At 39.7% G+C, this 19,676-nt stretch overlaps 1 long non-coding RNA gene across 1 annotated transcript; it reads right to left on the bottom strand.

Annotated features, from left to right (window-relative positions):
- Window positions 1–3,706: 3,706 nt before the first annotated feature.
- Window positions 3,707–9,605, bottom strand: LOC131847540 (uncharacterized). Its single transcript, XR_009357716.1, has 3 exons — window positions 9,339–9,605; window positions 8,071–8,178; window positions 3,707–3,810 (listed from the first exon to the last, which is right to left on the bottom strand). It is a non-coding gene; the product is annotated as an uncharacterized LOC131847540 (long non-coding RNA).
- Between the last annotated feature and the right edge of the window lie 10,071 nt (window positions 9,606–19,676).

Here is a 19,676-nt window from a genome sequence, read left to right on the forward strand (position 1 = left end):
AAATGTGGCGGACTTTCTTCTGGTGTACACGATTAATATTCCTGGAAGTAAGTGGAAACAAGTCGAGATTTAGGGGCGTTAATGAAAAAACTTGTAGGAGCACGCGGCGCGGCCCGAAGTTTGGGATTAACTTGAAGTCTCTCGTCATCCGCCGTCCACTGTCAGCGGCTCTCAGGGCCGGACTAAAGATGTGCAATCTAGGCACGTATCTAGGACCCGAATTTTTTGGGCTCGTAAATTGGATATATTATTTATTGTTTTTATTTAACAGAAAAACGTTGGGGATAATTGTTGTTAAAACGTATCCAAATTATTCTGAATCATTGATTGTTAATGCCCGACCGGGAATTACAATGTTGCTTAGCGCCCACTTTAATCTTAGTCCGCCACTGGAGGCTCTCCCTACTGACTACACTCCGACACCTTGCGTGGGCTATTCATATAACTTTGAACCGTTTATTTCGACTAATAATTAGTATAGTTTCTAATATAAATTATAAAGAATTCAGAAACTTTACAGATGAAAGGATGTATAGAAGCATCGTCATTTTTAAAGCTAGAGACTGAAACTATTTTTTTAGATTTGATTAAATATAAACAAATACTACATTTGAACTTAGTAACAAATATACTCTTAAGGGGGTAAAATTTGGTTTTGTTTATATTCCTTCTATGTATATTTATGTATTATTGTAAATGTAATAGTATAAATATTATTATATCACTTTTTATGCCTCGTTTTTTAGTTTTTTTTTTTTGTTATGATTATTTTTGCACCGCCAACAATTATATTGTTAAGTCCGCCAAATGTACTGTTTCTTTCGTAAATTCGTAATATTTGAACGATGAAGTTTTCCTTTGGCATTTTTGGCTATTTTATTAAATATTTTGGCTATAATATTTGGATCATTGTTTTGTTCGTCAGAAGTAGATTTAAAGTAGATCACTATTCCGGACGAAGTCGCGGGCACAGCTAGTCGTCCAAAAAACAATCCACAATTACTTGGTTTATACGTTGACTGGTTTAAATTTACCAAATGGCTGCAGGTACAGAATTTTCTATACATGTTGTAATTTTCTGTTAAGAGTTAAATATTTACAGGGTTATAGTTTACAGTTATGTACCATACCACACCATAGGGGGAAGGGAATTGTTAGTAATGTGGTGTAATGACCCCATTGCTAGCAATGTACCATGTCGGGTTGACCTCAACGCAGTTCTTCCTGGAAACCATCGTGATAAGTTCCTAGTGAATTTGTTACGATGGGCTAACTGATGTTACCTCATCCTTATCTTATTCATCCACTGGTGCCCCGTCAGCGTTAACCGTTAGCGCTTCGGCAACACCATGTCATTATTATCCACAAAAAAAAAATTGCACTATATTCAATAGTTTCTAATATCAGATATGACGGCCGATAGAGATCAGTGGAAGGGATTCACAGTATGTCATTCTCGCTGACCCTAAATAATGGGCCGTTCAATTCTTATGTACGTAAGCAGATTTATTACAAGTATTTACCCCCATCACAAGGGGTGTCAGCAAAAGTGAGCAAAGCTCTTACCCTCCCATGCCTACGTAAACATTTCTCAATTAATGTATAATTTTTTTAGCAAAGATAATGTGGGTTGCCATTTGCGTAAAGAAGTAAATAAGTACCGATGACGTAAACATGATCTAGATCTCCACTCCCCCCCTCCGCCCCCATAGTTCTTACGTATTACTTGAACGGACCCTAATGGGATAGAGGCAAAATAATTAAATAGTTTCTAGTTTAAATTCTATTGGTCAAAAAAAAATGTATTATGATTAAATTTAGTGATTTTACATTTTATTGAGAAAATCTGAAATTTCAATATCCACACCAATCTACATTAGTAATATTATTTTTATTTTAGATTTTTTATCACCATCTGCAACAGCATCTATATTATTGTTTACTCTACAATTGGGATGCATCGAGCAACCAGCAAGCAGTATCGAACTACTGTGTTAGTAATTAGTTGTTAGTACAATGTTAGAACACAAACCAAACCACACGGTCCCACACACACATATGCGTTCACATAGCACGACGAAACTTCTGTGGATACTCAGTGCAATGGTACTAATTGTAGATATTTCATACAGCGCCATCTAGTTCCTTAAGCAGAATTTATCTTGAGAAAAGTACTGGGCCCATAACCTTTTATATTATATTCGTAAAACAAAGGAATCGAGTGACAAAATGTATAAGAGTAACTATTTCTTTTTTATCGTACAAAAGTCAAATCATATAGAGTCTATATTACAATAACTGTCATGTTAAACGAACTATCGTGATAGTAGGGCTATATAAAGTATGTGAGTTCCACTAAGAATCATCGTACTATGTAATACCTCCGACACCCTGGGATCATCAGACGTACACATAAGTTAATGAAGGGGTTTACATACTCAGCAAATGAAACGAGTCGTTAGTATCCCAACTATTTATTACCAAACCAACGTTAATATGTACAAACGAACCCACTACATAATGTGCAGTTAACCGACCGACCAGTGCTACAACGGTCGAGTGGTGACAACCAAGTTTTTTTCAATTTTACTCATTGAAATTTGAACACCACTAGTTTTTTGGTCCGTAACGAGCCACTCGAGCGTCGTATCACGTGATCGACGCATGATCGTTAGCAGGCAGTTCAGGTGACACCCACAGTCCGTGCCCGAGCGTGACACTCACCGCTGCTGGACTCCGGGGAGGTGCGGCGCGGGGCGGCCGCGGGGGGCGCGGGGCTCGAGGGGGCCGCGGGGGGCGCCGGCTCGTCAGCCGCGGCCGCCGGAGCCGCGGCTCGCAGCGCCTCCACCGACGGTGCGCGGCCGACCGTCGGCGCGGGATCGACCGCGCGCGCGAGTTCGTCCCCCAACACGAGTTCGTTCGTCAACGCGAGTTCGTCGGTTCGCGCGATTGCAACCGCGGGTGCCGCGTCGTCACGTTCCCCGGCGGCCCGCACTCGCGCCCAGTCTTCGCGGAGACGTTGGACCTTGTCGCGTAACTCGGGCGCTACGGTCTGGTCGGCTGCGATGCACTCGCGCTCTATGTTGGTGTAGTTCTCCAGTACTTCGCGCACCTCCGCCTCGTACTCCTCCAGTACAGCCTGTGGACAATGACATGTAGTATATGTGACCTGGTTGCCGGTACTGATCTGCGGTACCCTCCAAATGATCTCCCATCCTATTTAAATGGGTATAGAAATTATAACGGCCCCAGCCGAGGTTCGAATTCTATATCGCTCTAATCGATCTCCCGTCTATTTCAAAAGGGGATCAAAATTACAACGGTCCAAGCCAAGATTCGAACTCTTAGAGGTGACCTCAGATTGAAGTCTTCTGTCGAATTCAAACAGGCATCGAAACGACGGCTAAAGTCAACGTTCAGAACCCTAGTGATGCCGACTGAAATCGTATCTATCAGTTGGCTTTCAGTCGTTTCATAAATCCTTCGTCGTCGTTTAAGTACCATTTACACTTACCTCCTATCGTCCGATAAAATTGTAAAACTTTGCTGCAGGTAATACATTACAATATTTCTAAAAACAGACCCTTAGTGGCGGCGTCTGTGTGCGCTTTCTCATCGTTAGGTGAAGTTGTAAAGGCCAGCTGTGGTCAAGAGCATTAGTTTAAAAAAAAATGCAGTAACCTGGGGTGGCAGGCGGCGCGCGGCGGCGGCGGCGCGCGGTGCGGTGCGTTGTAGCCGCGCGTCGCAGCGAGCGAGCGCGGACAGCTTGCCGCGCACCACCTCCCCGTGAGACGACACCTCGCTGTGAGCCTGCACACACACACACACACACACACACACTCACATCTATACTAGATTTAGGACTGATACAGTAAATACACTTATCATTATCATTACATAGTATAAAACAAAGTCGCTGTCGCTGTCTGTCCCTATGTATGCTTAAATCTTTAGAACTACGCAACGGATTTTGAAGCGGTTCTTTTTATAGATAGAGTGATTCAAGAGGAAGGTTTAACGTTGTTTTGCCATATAAATTAAATCGCTATAAAAAATGAGGGTGATGCTAGAAGGGTGAAAATATAGGGTTGAGTGTATTTTTCAATACTAAATAATAATAAAATGAAAATAAAATATTGTCTAAAAAATAAAAAAAATAAATTTAGAGGTGGATATCCCTTACCATTTAAGGGTATGAAAAATAAATAGTAACCGATTCTCGGACCTACTGACTATGCATATAAAATTTCATAAAAATCGATCAAGCCGTTTGGGAGGGGTATGGTAACTAACATTGTGGTACAAGAATTTTATATTTATTTTTTATTTATTTATTTATTTATTTTCGGAAAACCAAGGCTATTTACAAACATAGTTATAAACATAATTAAATGATAACGGCCACTTATAGGTTTCCACGGATAAAAACGTAATATAAAAAATATATAAGATATACAAATATACACATATACAAATTAAATCGATTATCAGTTCGAACTAAACTTTGACCCTATAAAAACGTGTATCTCTCTTTTTAAGCAGGATTCACATGGTGCAAAGTTTCCCGGGCGAGCACCGGCTGGTAATGTTTCGTCCGCATGTATTCCCCCAATATTCCACTTAACGTCAACCGCAGTAATGACGTCGACAACATATGCTCGATAATGACCGCACCGCGCCGCACCGTACCAGGGATGTCGCGAACATTTTAGAATAGAATAGAATAGAATAGAAAATCATTTATTCAAATAAACTTACATTGAAGCACTTTTGAATAGTCATTACATTTTTTTAATCTACCGCTAATTCGGAAAGCTGTCTCATCACAAGAAGAACAGGCAAGAAACTTGCGTGTTGCTCTTTTAAATAAATATATTCTTACTTTACATTTTTAACTTTAAATATGTGAATACAAACTACCAATTAGCACTATTTCAAATAAACACTCAAATAGAAAAAATATTGAATATATAAACAACTGGTTAAACAATTAATAAGAGGAAATCAGTCACAGTGATTAAAGCAGACCAGTCCCTACAAGCAGTATCCGTTCACGAGTATGACGGATAAGCCAGCCTATTCGCATCTACATCCGCAAATGCGGAATTCCCGTATCAATTTAGACATCCGCAGCCACTTACGCATCCGCAATAATCGATGCGGAGTTGCATGCGGATGCGGATGTGGCACAAGTTACTACAAGAAATTGCGTGGGGCCACCGATCAACACGTGCTCATTCACCAATAGGAGCGAAGTTTCGTTCGATGACAAATTCAACGTATTTGTTTGAGTTTCTTATCAGTTCTCATCTCAAGATTATTCCGAACTAACGGTAGATTTAACATATCATAAGAGTCTGTAATAGAATGCATAAAGATATTTTGAATTTGAATTTGTTATTGTGTATCATTTCTGTACCGTAAATTAAACATTACGTATCGTATAAATATGAAACGATTATATTTATTTCTGTACCTACATAACTTTTTGTCAATAAAATCTAAATCCGCATCCGCATCTTCACATCTGAACGCAAAAGAATCCGCATCCGCATTCGCATCCGCGGATGTGAAGAAATTTCCATCCGTAACATCCCTGCTCCTAGGGCTACCTACTGCGTGCGCGTCCCCCGTCCCCCGGAGTGCACACGTTTGTCACATGTCATTTCCAGCATTACACACAACAATCTCTTCTTTCTGAATTACCGCGTTTGCGGCTCTATCTACAAAAAAAATATATAATATTTTGAAAAAGTTGACAATATATCACTAAGTTCAAACTACTTCCAACCCACATATTAAATGAGTAAAAATAAAAAAATAAAAAATTCCTAGATAATTAACACAGCGCCATCTAGTTCTACGCTAAGCACAGCTTGTGTTTACTCGACAATTGATATACATACATAGTTTTTTTGTAAACACATAGTACACGTGCGAGGAATCGAACCCGTGACCATCGGAAGTAAAGCGGTGTGCTAAACCACTAGACCATCATGGTCGTCAAAAGCGGCTTAAATAATATTTTCACTATAGAATTCGATGCGAACTCGTAAAAGAATTTCGTAGGTTCTTTATTGCAGGAGTGCGGCGCGACGCGGCGTGCGCGTGCTTTATGTACAAATTCCCACTAAAGCTCACCAAAGCTCTTATTGTAATAACTGTTTGATCGAATTGTAATCGCACATAAATATGTACGTATGTATATATATATTTGCGAGGCTATAAAATGTTTTATGACTGAAATACAGCACGCGCACTGCGGTAAGACAGTTTTGATTACGACTGTACCTATCTGTATTTCCACGTACAAACACCGTTTTTTTGGCTGTACGGTAATAAAAACTTGGATCCTTCTAAAGCCGAACAGTGGGGGAGATGGTCGTTAGTTATCGGGGACTTATGTCTCAATTACTAGCGTTGTAAGTACTATATATCCCACACGGTCGCACATGCCAACTATTGGGGATGAAATGGTAACTATGGGGGGTGAATTGAAGTGGCACTATCGGTAATTAATATTAATCGCCCTTTTCTATAGGTTATTCAGAAATAATATATGGGTGTTTATTTAAAACGCATTAGCACAAAATTAATACAGTATGTATAGATATTAATAAATATACGATTGTTGTATCCAAATAGATTTTTTATTCTTCACTAAATAAAGACTAACTGCCATTTTTATAAATCTTTAGGAAATAAGAGAAAGCAGCAGTGGATTAAAATTATAAAAATGATAAAAATTCAAAAATCATTTATTCATGTAAGACATTTTAGCCGCTTATGAACGTCAAGTTTTTACATTATAATTTTTTTCCCTACCCTCCAGTTCGGTATATAGATCCAATTGAGAAGAACTGGCAAGTAACTTAATTGAATTACTTTTTTTTTAAAGCCAGTCTATTTACAATGTATAGGTATATGTAATCCCGTGCATGAACAACTATTGCCATGCACACTCGTCATTCAAGTAATCGTTTAGTGAGTAATAGGGTTTGCTCAGTAAATATTATTAAACAATGTTTTGAATTTATTTAAGGGTAATTCCAATATATCCTTTAGTATCTCGTTGTAAATTTTTATACCTATTCCCATAAGAGACTTTTTCTAAACGATACTCTCAGGATTTTTTCTAATGTCCCCAATATTAGAAAAAATCCTGAGATATACAAAGCGACACCTAAATATATATAAGTCAAAGGTGACTGACGTAGTGATCTATCAACGCACAGCCCAAACCACTGGACGGATCGGGCTGAAATTTTACATGCAAGTAGATGTTATGACGTAGGCATCTGCTAAGATAGGATTTTGATTAATTCTACCCCCAAAGGGATAAAATAGGGGATGAAAATTTATATGAAACTTTGTCAATTTTAAACCGATCGGGCTGAGACTTTGCAAGCTTAAACCTACTATGACGTAGGCATCCCCTAAGAAAGGATTTCGATAAATTCCACCCCTAAGGCGATAAATTAACGCGAGCAAAGCCGCTGGCAAAAGCTAGTATTCTATAAAAATGTACAAACAATTAATTGTACGATGGCCAGCAATATATATCCAACAAAACCAAATAACCTTTTTATAGTGTCATATATCATAAAACAAACACATATTTAAATTAATTAGCTGTTTGAAAGAGAAATGTTGGTTTGTAGCTTAATACTGTATAAATTACTATTTGTTAGGAAACGACAAAAATGTATTTTTACGACGTTACGTTACGACGATAGTGATGGAAACACTATTATACGTATGTACGTAAATTTTGAAATTCAATTTTGGAAACGTCATTTAAAGCTTTAAAACTAATTTATTAAAATAAGTATCCGGTTAAGCAAATCGGTACCGTAGGTACATCACTACCCCGCTGTAGATGGTAACATTATTTGGAAATTTGACATTTACACCTGTCAGTTTAGACTCCGGGATTAAAAAACAGACTGTTGGTACTCTTTTTTGTAAATACATATATAATATAATATAAATTGCACCGTGCGAGTATGATTCTATATATATTATGTATGTAAGGTATTTACAAAAAAAAATTATGTACGAGGAAGGTACCTGTTGTAGCTGTCGCTGCAGATGCACGAGTTCCTCGTCGGGAAGCTGGCGGCCGGCTCGCACCACCTCCATCTCCCGCAGGTGGCGGGACAACTCCTCCTCGCGAGCCTGCACAGGTCATACACATACATACATACATGACACTGGCCATCTGAACCCCACCTTGGGGGTTGAACGTTGGGACTTTGTGGAGAACCTCCTTGCCCCGACATCAACTCCAGGGGGCAACATCCCCGGATAACTAGCCTGGGAGTCTTTTAGGAGGGAGGGAGGGGGGGGGGGGGATTATTTAACTAATTTTTTTATATGAATTTCATGATATGAAGATAAATGAAATATCTACATTTCATTTATCTTCATATCATGAAATTCATATAAAAAAATTAGACATTTTCCATTCAACACTGCTCCAGTTCCGGAGACAATTCTAAAATAAAAGTAGCCTAAGCTGCTCTTTATTACATCAGCTACCTGCCAATAAAAGTCCCGTCAAAATCAGTTCCGCCATTTCAGGGATTAACCGGAACAGACAGACAGACAAAAATTGTAAAAAATGTAATTCTGGTGTATGTACCGTATTTATATTCATATGCATGTTGTAAAAACAGTTATTCCAACATTACAAACAGACACTCCAATTTTATTTATATATATATATAGATGTATAGACTATGTGATAAGCAATGAAGAGAAGTGTTTCGCAGACGCGCTGTTAATAGTACAGGGATGTATTGCGCCCCCAGAGGGGTACTAACACTCCGTACAGACGTACAGACGTACAGAGCGCGGCGAGCGGCTCCGGGGGCGCACGCGATATAAATTCAGTTTTACGAGCGACACCCGCCTGCCGTCTCCGCATTGCATGTGCGACGCAATGCATACGACCTGTCCTATGTGTATGTATGTAGAAGTTTTTATTTGCTTGTCTACTAAAATTAATTTGAAAGTTTTTAAAGTTGTTTGGCTGTATGACTTAAACAGCGGATCCATTTGATTAAAATTTCAGCGTTGTGATACTAGATAACTGATACAAATACATAGATATTAATTTATTTTCATAAATACATACATGTTGTACATTGAAAACACTCAGACCGACACAAACAATCATAATACAAATGTTTGTGCCGTGCAAGGAATCGAACATGCGACCACCGGACGTAAAGCGGTGTGCTAAACCGCTAGACCACCGAGGTCGGCAAAAAACAATAATATATGACAAAAAATAATAACAAAAATTATATATAGTACAATAGAAAAACATATACCAAATCGATCTTCCGATGTTGTTTAATTATAAAACGTAACGTATAAACTCAAAAATATATCAGCGTTGACAAACAAATCAAATCAATAACTAGTCACTCGATAAAGTATCACTCGCGGCAACCAAACAAACAACCGATCACTGTGAATAGACCCCACATGAGGTAACGTTAAATCTATTTTGCACGGAGCAAGAAGGGAACCTAAACTACGTGGACACGACACGAAAAGTCCACCACAAACAAACATCCAAACTAACATACACTCACGGAAATGCCGGCCGGGAAACTGACGCCCAACGTTAGCACAATATTTCATTCCCACCGTGTGAACTGGCAATCTAATGCCGATTTGCACTCTGCTACTAGAGTCTTAAAGTCTAAAATGCGGAGGCTATTTGCGGTCGTTTGTGATGTTTTGAAATTAAAGATGTGAACAAGTGATGGGACAGGAATATTTTCATAGATTCAGAAATAGACCCGGTGCGTCGTCACCGCGGTACTAGTGGTGCGTATACCGCTCACAACTTTATATCCATGTAGGGCCATTACGGATCTACTACCTCTCACACTTAAAAGTATAATTTATAAGTTAAAACAGATTAACAATACATAAGTGTACACTACACATGCGAAAACTTTTTATGATTAAATTTTATATTTAAATATTAAATCTATTATATACTTTTAATATAATATTTATTTATTTATTTATTCTTTTGCACGCAAATGTATACATTGCAGACTTAATGCCTGATGGCATTCTCTACCAGTCAACAGTCGCGGTGATCAGAGATAATAAGGCGGTGCACTTTAATAATTAATTGAAAGAAAAAAGAAAAACAAAAATTATAACAAATAGATACATAAAAAGAGTACATATATATACAGATAAAAATATATAAAAATAATAATATACCAATATAAAATATATAAGTTTATGGATTACATATAAATAAAATATAAATTTATACTACGAATAATATGTGTAGTTATGGAAATATGTATAATATAATATATATACGTACAGTGAAAACTTCTATAAAAACTTCCCCTGTATCAAATCGCAGCGGGAGCCTAAGAATCAAATATATACGTTAAAAAAACTATGAAACAAATAAAGAGGAAACAAAAATCTGTCACACTTACAATATTCTTGGTCCATACCCACAATAATGCACAGCAAAAAATACCAAGTATCAATAGAATAGAATAGAAAATAATTTATTCAAATAAACTTAATTTAAGCACTTTTGAATAGTCATATTTTTTTATTCCACCACTCATTAACAGATTCAGCACAAGAAGAACGAGCAAGAAACTTGCTTCTTACTTTTTTAATTTTAATTTTACTCTTTTATATAAACGTTGTTCTAAGTAAATACACAATAACAAGGATTAGGCCTGCGACAATCAACCGACTGATATGCACTCAATATTTGTGCAATCAGATAAGTGTAAACCTTATCTCAATAACAACTAGAGATTTATTAAAAAGTATACAGAATCACGTGGGCCGGGCCGTCATTGGAACGAAGTAAGTAGGCGTCTGCTGACGAGCGCTGTCAGCGAGGTGATCGCTGTGATGACAGCGCCCTGATGTACAGTTCAACATTTTATCTATACATATAAATAAAATTGTAGTGTCTGTTTGTAATATTGAAATAACCGTTTTTTACTACATGCATATGAACATAAATACGGTACATACATCAAAATATATTTCTTTTTACTATTTTTATCTGTCTGTCTGTTTGTTTGTTCCGGCTAATATCGGTAATGGCCGATTTTGACAGGACTTTTATCGGCAGGTAGCTGTAATAAGGAGTAACTTAGGCAACTTTTATTTTAGAAAAATAAAGTTAAATTCCACGCGGACGAAGTCACGGGTGCAGCTAGTAAGTATATAAAATTCACGTGTCACGATGTTATTCAATTCAAAATATCTTTATTCATGTAGGTCTATTACAGACTCTTATGATATGTCAAATCTACCGTCAGTTCGGAATGATTTCGAGATGAGAACTGACAAGAAACTCAGCTCGTATTCTTTTCAAATAAATGTTATACATGTTTACAATAATACAGATTCATTTTTAAATTCTAATTTGAGAGTTAGTTACCATACTTCTCCGAAACGGCTGGGTCGATTTTTATGAAATTTTATATGCATATTCAGGTCTGAGAATCAGCTACTCTCTATTTTTCATACCCCTAAGTGATAAGTTTTGTACAATTTTTTTTAACTTTCTCATTATAAAATACATATCTTAAATTTTTACCCTTCTATCACCAACCCCTATTTTTTAATAACGGTTTTGGTTCACGTATTATTATTTAAAATTACTAATTACTGACCCCGCAAAACATTATTTTACCATATACTTAAATGAACATCGCTATTAAAACATAGTGGTTCGCGTTAGAAGATTGCAAATTTAGTAGTGTATATATTTTTAATGCCACTTCAAACATAAAAAAAATGTCCAAGAAATAAAAAAATAAATTGGTTGGTGGACCTAGACTAAAAAACAATAAAAAAAATTGGTGGAAGAAAAAAAACAGATAACATACTTATAGGATTTTATCAAAATCGGTCCAGCCGTTTCGGAGTATTACGTACACTAACAGTGACCCGTGACGCGTCGCCGCACGTGAGGTTCCTCCCCCGAGTCTGTTTACGTGTATTTTTGTTACGCCACGACACAAATGAACTGGGTTATTTTTAAACGCGCTAAATTCGGACTGACTCTGTACTAGTAACAATTAACTTGAGTACGATATTCTTACTAATGTTATAAATGCGAAAGTAACACTGTCTGTCTGTCTCGCTTTCAGGCCTAAACTACTGAACCGATTTAAATGAAATTTGGCACACACATATAGTCTAGACCCTAAGAAAGGACACTTCTTTTAAAATTGGAAAGGGGCTTCTTTTAAAATTGGAAAAAGGGTAGTAAGGTATTGAAAGGGTTGATGAAGGTATGTATGGATTATTGTCATTTTTAAAACTAGAATTTTGAAACTTATTTCTAAGGCTGCTGATTAAATATAAATAAATATGACATCATCTGCTTCTTCCTTATCCCATTTATTTGTGGTCGGCTTAATATGTTTTTCGCTTCCATTCTTCTTTCTTCCATCCCTGTTCGCTGTCATCGCGTTATTTACTTCCTTTCTTACCATATCATCTTTCACACAGTCCATCCATCTCTTTTTCGGCCTTCCTCTGCCCTTATAACCATCCACATTCATTTGTAACATCTTTCTTAAAATATTATCCTCGTTCCTACGCATTACATGTCCATACCATGATAGACGATTACTCCTCAACCTCTCCGACACCGGCGCCACTTTCATACTTCCTCTAATGTATTCATTCTTTATCTTATCTTTATCTTAAATAAATATGACATTCACAGTCAAAAACTTTGGGGATGAAAGTTTGTATGGGAATTCTTCATTTTTGAAACTAAAACCATAAAACTATTTTCTTCTTTTTTGGGTCAGACAATTGAATATTTTTCTTTATTTGGCCACTATAATACGCGGACGAAATCGCGGGCACAGCTTGTTGAAAATAAACAATTATAATAATAATATAATAATAATAATCTCAGGACAATTCACACAGCGCCATCTAGACCCAAGTTAAGCTAGCTAAAGCCTGTGTTATGTGTCCTAGACAACTGATACAAATACATAGATAATTTTTATTTTTCGTAAATACATACATATTATACATAGAAAACACCCAGACTGATACAAACTATCATACTCATGAATACAAATGTTTGTGCCGTGCGAGGAATCGAACCCGCGACCATCGGTCGTAAAGCGGTATGCTAGACCGCTAGACCACCGAGGTCGTCGAAATTACTCGAGCGTTGCTTTTCAATTAATTATTATACAATTATAGATACAGTTTTCAATTTGACGCAGTCATTATTTATACGTATACTAGCTGACTCAGCGTTGTTTTGCCATATAAATTAAAATCGCTATTAAAAAATAGGGGTTGATGCTAGAAGGCTGAAAGTTTAGGGTTGTATGTATTTTTCAATCCTAAATAAGACTAAAATGAAAATAAAATATGTCGAAAAAAATATATTTAAGGGTGGATATCGGTACATACGGAACATACACCAAAATATCATTGTTTACAATTTTTGTCTGTCTGTCTGTTCCGGCAAATCTCTGAAATGGCTGGACCGATATGACGGGACTTTTTTTGGCAGGTAGCTGATGTAATAAGGAGTAACTTAGGCTATTATTTTAGAAAGATAAAGTTAAATTCCACGCGGACGAAGTCGCGGGTACAGCTAGTTGTTAATAAATAAATAATTATTTCCACATTAATTTAACTAAACAAACAAAACTACTGAACCAATTTAAATGAAATTAGGTAGACAGATAGTATAAACTCTGAGAAAGGACATAGGCTACTTTATGATTGATCTATGACTGACCTATGACAGACCACGCGGACGAAGTCCCGGGTACAGCTAGTAATTAATATATAGAACTGGGTATCGAAGTGGCAGCACATAATAAAACCGACAGAATCCAGAAGAATAATCTATCCGCTAGAACAATGAAACTTTTTTCTTTGGGTTTTTGGATTAAAATATTAAATATATGCTATCCGAGGTATATACCAATACACGTAGTCGCGGCCACAGCTAGTAATAAACATATAGAGTTGCGTACCGAAGTGGCAGCACATAATAAAACCGATAGAATCGGTGAATATTTAGTTGGCGGCTGTCAAAACATACGATTACGTAAATCAATCGAGTCGGTGCGGCATTAGCGGGCAGATGCGGCGGGAGATAAACGCGATTATAGAAATATGTATTACAGAGGCCGCCCGTACAAACAGGCCACCTGCCGACTAACGACACACACCCTACACTACAAACACATATGTCATCAACAGTTATTCACGACTGTTTGTGATGTTTGCTCCGGTCAGGTGTTCCACAGGAATTTTATGTGCTCTTCAATGAATTTTGTATTTTATAGATTACTAGCTGTCCCGGCAAACGTTGTTTTGCCTTAAAATAAAATAAAAATTAGGGGTGGACTACCCCTAACATTTAAGGGGATGAAAAATAGATGTTGGCCGATTCTCAGATCTACTCAATACGCTCACAAAATTTCATGAGAATCGGTCAAGCCGTTTCGGAGGAGTATGCGAACGAAAACTGTGACACGAGAATTTTATATATAAGATAAATTATGTAATAATAGTCTATGTGACGTGGAATCTGATTGTAGACTTGGAATGACTCAAATACATACAATAAATAAGTGTGTAACGTCAAGCACTCCTACGGGACGTATCTTTTATTTATCAACCCTTTACATTATCAATTATCATTATCTACTAGTGTAGGTACAAACACTACGTAAACTTTTCTCTAGAATCACTCTATCTATTAAAAAAAACCGCTTCAAAATCTGTGCACGACGCACTTTTTTAGACTTTTATTATATTTATATATATATATATATTTATTTTATGCTTTATTCCAATTTTTATTAACAAATTTGAAATATATATCTTTTACCATCAGCGACCGTAGTTTCTCTCATAACTAAAATTAAAATATTGTGATATAGTGATGCAAATCAGCACGTTCGATAGTAGATTGTGCGAGTGTGCGTTTTGTATAGCGACACGTAGGTCACGCAGTACCTCATATATATAGTTTCTGTAATTAGTCTAAGCTAGAGTAATTGAAGATGTAACAGTTAATATACAAGTTACACCCTACTGTGTGTGTTTACTCTCACCACCGCTCCTGTCATCACAATATAATAGTATACAGTCCTTAATAAACATCAGTCATTAAAAAAATCCATTGCGTAGTTTTAATGTATTAAGCATACATAGGGACGGACAGACAGCGACAGCAACTTTGTTTTATACTATGTAATGATTAAGATTCTCCTCATTATATTCATTCTACTAACATAGTGTGTCAGTCCGAGCACTACTGTGAAGGTGAGGTGTCCCTCTGTTTATTTGATTTAACGATACAAGTAGATTGTATCACGAAGATGGACATAGACTTTTATCTCTAAAAACAACAGACGAATCCGCGGAAAACAGTATGTCATAAACATAACAAGTGAATAAACATGAAGTCTGTCTGTCTTTTGTTACTGACGGTGCAGTGTCACCGTATACGCTTTTGAAATAAATTCTAAAAACGTCCGATAGTTTAATAAACATTACTGGTAAAATATTATAGTATTAACAGAACCGGCCGCGCGTTGCTGTGTCTAAGGTTCTTGAATAAAACAATATTGCGACTATAAATTGAGATGTAGGCTATCCTATCTTTCAAGTTGGATCAAATTGCATACAATGTGCAAATCAAATTTGCAATCGGTTCAGTAGTTTAGGAGTCCATCGCGGACAAACAACGTGTCACGTAATTTTTATATGTAAAGATTAAACGCAAACATTGTTTTGTCATATAAATTTAAGTACTAATATCGCAATTAACAATAGGGGTTGGTTATAGAAGGGTGACAATTTAGGTTTGTATGTATTTTTAATACCAAAGCAAAATAAAATTTAAAAAAAATTGTCAAAAATTGTCACTTAGGGATCTGAAAAATAAATAGTAGTCCATTCTCAGACCTCTGAATATGAATATAAAATTTCGTAAAAATCGTTTCGGAGGAGTATAGTAACTAACACAGTGACACGAGAGTTTTATATATACTAGCTGATCCGCGCAACTTCGTCTGCGTTTAATTCCCCACCTTTTGCAATATTTTTCATTGCAGCTCCGCTCCTATTGGTCGTAGCGTAATGTTATATATCTTAAAGCCTTCCTCGACAAATGGACTATTCAACACAAAAAGAATTATTCAATTCGAACCTATAGTTCCTGAGATTAACGCGTTCAAACACACAAACTCTTCGGCTGTATAATACACTAGTTAGTCCCGGCTTCGCACGGGTGTACATGTATTATATACATATATAAACCTTCCTATTGAATCACTTTATCTATTAAAAAACAGCTTTAAAATCCGTTGCGTAGTTTTAAAGATTTAAGCATACATAGGGACAATAGCTACATCAAACAAATTGAGGACAAAATGGGAGTCGTGTCGTATCAAGAATTAAAGAGCATGATGGAAGATCGCGGAAAGTGGCAAGAGCTCCATCGACAAGAGCGTAGCTCTTAAATTATGAATGAATGAAAGTGACGGACAGACAGCGACAGCGACTTTGTTTTATACTATGTAGTGTTGATAAAAGAAAATATACTATAAATTGCGTCAATAATTATTTCAACACGTCATAGGCGATTAAAAGTAAAATAAGTGGATAATAAACTGTTAGTTTTCAGCAAACAAACACGTCTTCATATCAAACGCATTTCAAGTAGGAAGCGAAACGAAACCCCAATTACGCACAACAAACACGACAACCACGCGACCGTACCGGCATTTTCAACTCTATTCCAACAGTTTAAGGTAGCAAATTTAAAACGCAAACTGCACATGTCTGGAGATAACTGGAAACGAAAAGGAGTGACAATCGAAATTGGGATTTAGTTGGGTGGAATAAAGTTGAAATTTATGGGACTGGATATAGCTGGATAGTCGCCAGCGGCTTGCACCGAACTCGCGTTTGAACAGACTATTACTGCAGTGTTATTCTGATTTATAGTAGCCCTGCATATGTATTGTGTATCTAATATAGATCATTGTTATATATCCTACGATTTGTATATCTATACATCTATACATATTAATAAAATTGGAGTGTCTGTTTGTAATATTGAAATAACAGTTTTTTACTGCATGCATATGAATATAAATATGCTACATACACTAAAATAATATTTTTTTACAATTTTTTTACGTTTGTTTGTCTGTCTGTTTCGGTTAATCTCTGATAAGGCTGCACCAATTTTGACAGAACTTTTTTTGGCAGTGTACGGTGCGTCACCGTACAAACTATTTATTATTGGGTCGTCCGCTGGTCCTAACTGGACCGCTGGGTACGGGCCCCGAGCTTGCGCTCCTTGCCCGGGCATTCTGCTGGGGTGAACCACCCCAGCGTCGTTCTTTTACCGGCCGACCTGCCGGCCGGCCGGAGGGCGGCTGCTTCTCAGCAGCCGCCTGTGGGCGTTGTGTGGCAGGAATCATTATGTCGCTCGCCGAGCCGGCTTAACGCCGCCACGTCACGTGAATGACGTGATCACTCGGTGGAGAGTAGGTCGCGCGGGAGCGCGCGAGTGGCGTCCGGTGGGCGCGCGTGGAGGGGGGCGAGGTCGCGCAGGTGCGCTTCGCGCCCGCTGTCCGCGCGCGAGAACATCGCGCGCGTCAACCGGACGACGAACTGCTCCACCGATGGGACCTTGAGGTCGCGGGCGATCACGTCATTACGGACGTACCGTCCGGCATTTGTGCACAGACGGAGGGCGGCGTTCTGTTGGACCTGCAGTCTCCGCCGCTGTGAGGCCGAGCACAGTGCGTACCGAGGGTGAGCCGCGAACGAATGGTCTTATAAATGCCTACTTTCGTCCGCAGCTGGCCTGGATTGTAAGACCGGTCGCAGCATAGCGCGCGCGGCCTTGGCTTGGGTGACAACCCGGTCCACCTGCGGCTTCATACGCAGCGACCGGTCGATTTCTACCCCTAGGTAACGCACTGTGCGTTCCCACTGTATGGGCTGGCCTCTAAGTAAGAGGGGCGGCGGGCATTTGCACCCCGGGCGGGTAAGCAGCGCCACCGTTTTACCCACGTTAACGGTGGTACGCCACTTATCCAGCCACGTCCAACAGCCGCTGCATTTTGCGAGCGGCTGCGATCGGCGAGACGACGTAAGGAAGGCACTGTCGTCGGCGAAAAGAGCGAGGACGACATCCCTCTCTCCTCTCGGAGCTCATCCCTCAAGGTGGGGATGTCGTCTGTGTACGTCGCGTAGAGCGCTGGCGAAATGCAGCTGCCCTGCGGGACTCCGGCGGGGCGTGTGGTAGAGGCAGTTCTCGACCGGAAGCTCCGGCCCGAGAGGAACGAGTCCACTACTCGCACGTATGCTGACGGCGTGTTGGTGTCGAGCAGCTTTGACACCAAACCGTCGTGCCACACACGGTCGAACGCCTTCTCTATATCGAGAAATACGCCGACCGTGTAGTGGCCGCGGTTGTGCTCGACAGCCATATGGTGGAGCACGCGCGTCAGCTGCAAAGTCGTCGAGTGTCCGCCTCTGAAACCGAACTGCTCGTCGCGAGGCGACAGAGTCGGTCTCAGGCGGCGGAGCAGGAGGGCTCGAACGACTTTGCTACGTGCGAGAGCAGAGTGATGGGCCGGTAGCTTGCCGGCAGGGCTTGTCCTTGCCGGGTTTCGGGGACTATGACTCTACCCAACTTCCAGTTGGTAGGGAAGTGGCCGGGAGTATACCGTTGTAGAGCCTAGATAAACACGCTAGGGCTCTACGGGGCAGCTGTGCGAGCGCTGCGGTGCTGATCCCGTCCGCTCCGGGCGCTTTGCGCTTCGGCAGGCGGCTGACGAGCCGCCTTACCTCGCCGGGCGAAACGAAGCTCACTTCGTTTACGTCCGGCGACGGAGCGGTACGGAAATCGCATACGCGACGTACGACTCGCTCGTGGTGCTCGACGACAGTGCTGGGTGCGTCGGCGGCGATTGGATTGGCCGTGAATTGCCCCTCCAAGTGCTGTGCCAGGATTTCTGCCCGGTCTTGGGCTGCGTAACGACGTCTGCCCGTCTCGTCAAGCAACGGGCAGACGGGGGTCGTGCATTGGTGAGCTGTCGATTGAGTTTGTGCAGGTCGGTATCGTGTTCGCCAGCCCGGGATATGACACCATCCCAGGCGGCTCCACGCCAATCCCGCACTCCCTCCGACAGCTCTGCAGCCAAGCAGTTGAGCTCCCGCTTGACCCGCGGGCAACGGGTTCGGGCCCATAGGCGACGGAGATTCTTTTTCCGGGCGAGTTTTTCGCGCAGATGGTGTGGCAATTCCTCTCGACGGCGAGAAGCCACGTTTATGGTGGTAGTTGCCGCCTCCACGGCGGTGCGAATTCGCTCCGTTAGGAGTGTAGAGGCGGCTTCGATACCCTCTGGCGAAGATAGTTCGCCGTCGAGGTGTAGATGCTCCAATTCTGCGCGAAAAACTCGCCAATCCATCCGCCGCCTCGACGGTCTCGTCGGTGTGGTGGTGATGGAGAGGTCAAGCGTGGCTAGAACTGGGAGGTGCTGTGTGTCAAGGTCATACAGCACCTCCAGTAAGACCGGGCAAGGCACAGCCTGCACTAGGGCAATGTCCAGAACGTCTGGGCTATGTGT

This window comes from Achroia grisella, unplaced genomic scaffold, assembly GCF_030625045.1.
Source record: "Achroia grisella isolate CSIRO2021 unplaced genomic scaffold, CSIRO_AGI_Agris_v1 utg537, whole genome shotgun sequence".
Lineage (NCBI taxonomy): Eukaryota > Metazoa > Arthropoda > Insecta > Lepidoptera > Pyralidae > Achroia > Achroia grisella.